We start from the raw sequence: 6,569 nt of genomic DNA, 5'->3' as shown, positions 1-6,569 counted from the left end.
AGAGAGCAAAATGCAGTGAGGAAACAAGAGTGAGAAACAGCCCTGCAGGCACCAAGGTGAGAGAAGAAGTAGGGGCAGAAGGCACTCCAGGCACTGAGCAAAGGTTTTCCCTCAGCCCATAGAGAGAACCCACTGGAGCAGGTTCTCCTGAAGGATTGCAGTCTGTGGACAATCCCCACTGGAGCAGCAGAGCAGCGTGAGGAGGAAGGAGCAGCAGAGAGGAGCTGTTGTGGATTGACTGTTCTCCATCTCCTGTGCCACTCAGGGTGGGAGAGACAAAGGTGCTGGGAATGGAGAAGTGAAGCTGAAGATGGGAAGAAAGTGGGGAGTTTGGGTGTTTTAGGTTTTGTCTCTGTTTCTCAGCTTTCAGTTTCTTTATGTTTTTTTGGCAATAAGTCAAATTATTCTTCCCCACATTCAGTATGTTTTGCTTAGCATGGTCATAGGTGAGCAATCTCCCTGTCCTTATCTCAGCCCATGAGCTTTGTCATTTTATTTTTCCTGCTTGTCTTGTTGAGGAGGGGTAGGGAGAGAGTGTCTATCTATCAGCAAGGTCAACCCACCAGAGGGGAACATGAAGAAAATCCAGGACTTCACTAATCTAGATATTTACACCAGGGGGAAAAAAACCCCCACAAACCCAAAACAACTCCATCTCTTTTTATCTTACTCTACCAATCCTTTGCCTCACTTTCCCTACATGCTTATTTGCACGAAGGCAGTGGATGTATAAATATTAATTTTCTCTCTGTGCTTATTGTTTTGTTGAGGAAGACACATAGCCTGGTGAAGCTTTGAGCCCCCACTGTCTGCCTCGTCTAGGGAGTACCGTGGCGAAGCAATGTGGAACCTGAAGGCAAAAGAAAGCTTCACAGTTATCTGTGGAAAAAAGACAAACCAAAGGGACAATTAATTGCCAGAGGTGAAAGGCAATTATCCAGGGCTGGAAGTCAGGGAAATGTAGCAGGTTATGGCGTTTTCTTCAGTGGGTGAAAACACTTCACAAAAACTCATTTCTTGCTAGAGACTTTCCATGTGATAGGCTATCCATATGGCTCTAGATAATAGGCCAATCTTTTAGAAGTCTGTGAAGATTAAGAATCCTGTATTTTTGGCATATCCAACAGAAGCATAGACTAAGTGATTTCTTTCCTCTTTGGAACTGTCCAAGTATAGTTTGAAGCATTTGCAGACTCCTAAAATGTTTTTTCATTCTATTTGTCTTCTTTCAGCTAACAATCTGAGTCTGTTTAATATTTCTTTCCAAGTCACACTTTTTAGCCATCTCAGCATTCTTGTTGCTCGACATCATCCTCAAAACTGAGTACAAAACCTTGGACCAAGACCTCTAAGTTACACCTTCAGCATTACTCAGCATTATTAAGTTACCATAGCTCTACAAATCTGTTCATACTACCTATCACTAAACTACCCATTCTCAGAGCTTCCCTCATGCTTCTATGAAAGAAGATCTGCTTACTTTTGTTTGTCCTCATATCACAGAATCATGGAATTATTCCATTTGGAAGGGACCTTGGGGCTGTTCAGCCTCTGCAAAGAGCCTGTCAGTCTCTTGCTCTCTCTTCCTGACAGGGTGCAGCTGCTCACCTCCTCCACAATTCCTTTTCCTGCCAACAGCTCCTGCTGCACATGTCCTGCCACAAGGACACCATCACTGTCCCCTACCCAAACCCTGGGGCAGGAACCAGGCAGTGCCTGGTGCCTGAGATTTTTATAGTGGCATTCTACCACAGAACTCTGCCTGGACTGAGGTTTCCAATATGCTGGCCCAGGCTTTCTCCCAGATTGGAGACCAAGCCCCATAGTGCCTCACCACTGTCTTGGGTTTAGGTATGTGAAACCTTTCTTGTTTTAGCTATATATACACACATCATTCTTATATTTTCGTTCTTACAGTTGCCTGAAAAAGGCTTTTTCTACTTCTTCCTGATCAGATGGTCTGTACCAGACACCTATCATCCATCATGTCATCCGTGATGATCTACCCTCTAGCCCTGATTCATAAGTTCTCAGCTGGCTAGTGACCCTTCCCAAGGCAGAGATGGCTGCATCCCCACTGCTCTCTCACATAAATGCAACTCCCAGTTGTGTCGATTTCCCAAAAAAGGTATGAGATCTTGGCCCATCATGCTGTCCTGTAGGCTAACCCTTATCTGTGTGTGTACCCTTAGGATAGCCCCCTTTCTGCTTCTTTCTGCCTTATGTTGATTGTAAGGTCTCTTGTCCATATCACCCTACACCCTTTCCTTGCCAATAAATTCCTCACTTGATTGTAGGTCATCATTATCTCTCCCCCCTCACCATCACTTCCAGTGTAAAACTTCTCTTCACCAGGTTGGCCAGCACATTGCCAATGAAATTTTCCATCCCTGTTTGGTCACAGGGATCCAGTCACTTCCAAGAAGTACTTGATCATCAGAAAGCCTCTTGATGGTCTTGAAGACAAATCTTTGTTATTGACAGCAGCTACACAATCCCTTTTTGACCTGTAGGATTAATCTACTCTGCCTCAAGACCTTTCCCTCACTGACAGGACTGAGGAGACACTTCTTTGGCCCCTGTGCCCTTGGCTACCACCCTTGGGTCGATGTGGTCATGCTTGATATGTTTCTGGTCTCCCAGAAAGGTCTCCCCTGACATCATTGGTGCCTTCATGGAAGAGCAGCAGTGGATAACAGTCCTGGAGCTGACAGAACTTGGCACCATCTCCACAATCCCCTGGATCGAACCTCCCCAGAAAACCTCCTCTAATTAACTTGCAGCTTTATCTCCAGAGACCTCCTAGGAGTATCCCTAAGAACACAGAAGTTCCCAGATCTCAACTCTGAGCCTAGCACCTGCTGTTGGCTCCCTCTGTTAGCTGTGCTGTTGGGTATCTCCTTCTTTGGCTCCCTGGCAGTGCTGTTCAGAACAGTGAAGACAGGACATTCCCACCTCTGAGGTCTTTGAGGCATTAAGTGCCCTCTAGGTAGGACAGACTGTGCTGAGGGTCTGTGTCCTCACAATGTGGCTCAATTTTGGCTCCCCTGCTGGGCTGGCCCCATCTCTGCCCTGCACCAGGGGAAAAGCCAGGCCCCATATGAAAGGAGAAGAACTGGGTTGTTTTTACTAGCCTCCTCTTTCATTTTTCATGACATTTTTGAATAAAACATTATGGGATTTTTCCCCACTAACATTTTGTTTTGAATGGTTGGTTTTGTTGGTACTTGCCTAAAGGATACCCTGACGGAGATGGGAAATGCTTCAACAATAAGCTCGAGTACCATCATGCCCAACATGGCTTTTTATCTTGTACAAATTTAGGTGAGAAGCTGCTGCCTTTGAGGCCTGACCGAAATCAGACAGGAAAACCAACAAATTGTGAAGGCTGTGACCTTTCTCCACGACAGAATTAAAAGGACAGTCGAAGAAAGATGCACAACATAGTTCAAAGTTTTGAAAAGAAGAAAACAAACTGTAAAAATGTGGGGGAGAAAATTCCAGATTCACTGCACTTAAGTGCAGGATCAATTTGAGATGTGTCAGTATCCCACTGATCTCAGAAGGTTTGTTTAGTGAAGTGCAACACAGGCAGTCAAGTGTTTTGGCTTAGCCTCTGTACTTCTCAAAACACCAGGAGGTATCTCAAGCAAACCAACATTCAATCAGTGGCTTTCCCTCAGCCCTGAACAAAAGTTTTTGAAAGGTGATGATTTTGAAAACCTGGATGCAGAAGTCCCTGGCCTGGCTGTTGTTTTGTGAGTGAGTTGTGATAGTATCACCTGATTTAGACATTAGCAGTTGAAGAGATGACCTTATTTTTACATTGAAAAAATGTTATCAGATGTGACTAATTGGAGACTGGAGGCAGGGGAGAGCTTAGAGGCACAGTAATTGTTCTTGTCTGATCAGAAGGATCAAAAGAGAATCCTTTAGAGAGTTAAATTAAAAAATTAGATTCCTGTGGCATGTGGATCATAAGATTGATTTTTTTTCTGGACATGCCTGGACAAAGAGAAAATTCCTCATTATGTTTAAATACAATTTTGTTACCTAGGAGTTGAAGGATTCGTTTTCTTTACTACACATCTTGTTCTATATAATGGTCACATTTCCATTTGTCTGCTGAACAATAACTCTTCAAAAAAAACCCCAAAAAACACAAAGATACAACTTCTATGCTTTCAGGAATAGAAATATCTGGCCATGAAATATGTGTTTATAGGAATTTCAGTGTTGCAGATCCGAGTGAATGATTGCTAACAATGATTTCCAATCGAGTAATTCTGTTTCAAGACCAAATTGACCCTCTGTTTTATGGCTGAGGACACATAAAGACCCATTTACTCAGACATTGAGTCTCCTGAGGCATCAAGCTGAGTACTGAGGCCAAAGAGTGGGAGACCTTTGGGAAGCCCAGCACAGCCAGTTGCTAGCACCAGCCTGCACAGTTCATCTTCTGGAGCCTGTCACCAGTCAAGTCTTGGGCCTGGGCATGTCTGAGCTGTTGTTCACAGTTGGTGCTCTGGGTGAGCACGTCTGACTAGGAAAAATAGAGAAGATGCCGCTGTCCACTTCATCTTTCCCTCTGTCTGCACATGACAGCACTTCTGAAACAGGAACTTTCTTCCTCCTTCTTAATGCTTCAAATCTTAATGCCACAAACTGCAATACAAAGTGTATAAATTTAAAGCTTTCTGATAGAGCATTGCACAAAATGCCCTTGGAAAACTCATCATAAAGGAACTTCTGAAGTATTATACAGTCTCATTCAGGAAAAGCCTCTGAGAGGAGCATATCCTGGTGCACACATATGGGACATTCAGAGCAGGAGGTGTCCCATGCCCAGAGAGCACAGCTGGAATTCCCTTCTATAGGGTGTGCCTCAAGGATTCCTATTTTTTTCAGTTACAATGAGGTTTCACCACAGAGGAACAGAAAAACTGGTAAAATGAATGAAGTCAGTGTCAGGCTGAACAATTCCCAGTCCTTTCTCTTGCAGTAGAAGAGCAATATTACTTGATAAGGGAAGAAGAGAGATTTGAAAGTGCATTGTCTCTACAAGGTTTCCTTCCCAGCACTCCTGCTCTGTCAGGGCTCATCTGTCACCTTGAGAAAGGGATGCACAATACATATCTACACAAGGCACTCATTTCAACAGAGCATTTCTCTCTCACAATCATTTTCAAGTCTTCTATCGTGCAGGCAGCTGCTCTGAGTGGCTGAACCAGTCTGAACCTTGCTCAGGATCCACTCTTCTCCATTTGCCTTCACAGCTGCACAGATGCTTTTCAGTGGCAAATCCTGTTCCTGGAGAGTGAAACAGGGCACTTCAGAGTGGGACCATTCCAGGTACGTCTGCCTTGCTCTGGGGCTATTTGAAGAAACAAGCACGTTTCACACAGGCTTTGGCTTCTGACCCTCTTGCTGTTTCTCTAGCTGAATTTTCCCTTCTCAGTGGATGCACAGCCAGTTCACACCATACTAATGATAGAAATGGCTGAGTTTCTTTCTTTGCTTCTTGATTTATCTTCACCACAGGGTATGAATTAGATACACATAAGTTGGTCTCCTTCTGAATGTCCTCTTGACATGCTAGTCACAGAGCAGTCTCAATACTGAAGATATTTCTGTCCCCATTGCAGGTTTTTCTAGAGAGGTATCTTGTTAATGCCAGTGCCATATCTTGGCTTTCCTCTCTGCTATTGGTTTTGTTACCCATTCCTTCCAGCTAAGGACAGAAGAGCCAGTGCCACTCTCCTTGACTGCGCCTTCCCTTTTGAGGCATTGCACTCAGTGCAAGCAGGGCACAAGATGCATTTTTGTGTGCTGCCCAGCTAGGAACTTCATCTTCTCTGGCATTCATATCTCACTACATTTTTCTTCAACCTAACTAACAGTTTTGTAAATTGTTGTACTACAAATACTAGTGTTTTCAACACTGGAGCGAATCCCAGAAAAGAGAACCAGTGTTTTTGCATTTAAAAAAATAAAAAAAAACCCCTGACTTTCAAATATGAAGAAAATATTGTAGAAAATATAGTACTAGAATAAAATGCTAATTTTGTTTCATATGTTATGGCATGTATTTCCATCTTGTTCCAGTACTACAGTCAATGATCAAAAATAGGTAAGCTCCCAAATCATGTAGGACTGAAATGCATAAGAGAAAAGAAAAAGAAAGAAAGAAAGAAAAGAACAGAAAGAAAGAGGGAAAGACAGAAAGAGAAAAAGAAAGGAAGAGAGAAAGAGGGAAAGAAAGAAAGGAAGAGAGAAAGAGGGAAAGAAAGAGGGAAAGAAAGAAAGAGGGAAAGAAAGAGGGAAAGAAAGAACGAGGGAAAGAACGAACGAAAGAATGAAAAAGAAAGAAAGAAAGAAAGAAAGAAAAAGAAAGAAAGAAAGAAAGAAAGAAAGAAAGAAAGAAAGAAAGAAAGAAAGAAAGAAAGAAAGAAAGAAAGAAAGAAAGAAAGAAAGAAAGAAAGAAAGAAAGAAAGAAAGAAAGAAAGAAAGAAAGAAAGAAAGAAAGAAAGAAAGAAAGAAAGAAAGAAAGAAAGAAAGAAAGAAAGAAA

The sequence above is a fragment of the Empidonax traillii genome, unplaced genomic scaffold (genome assembly GCF_003031625.1).
Source record: "Empidonax traillii isolate 1590-97213 ecotype Southwest subspecies unplaced genomic scaffold, ASM303162v1 scaffold139:size1643147, whole genome shotgun sequence".
NCBI lineage: Eukaryota > Metazoa > Chordata > Aves > Passeriformes > Tyrannidae > Empidonax > Empidonax traillii.
The sequence above is the reverse complement of the archived record's forward strand: the minus strand, read 5'-3'. Positions refer to the sequence as shown.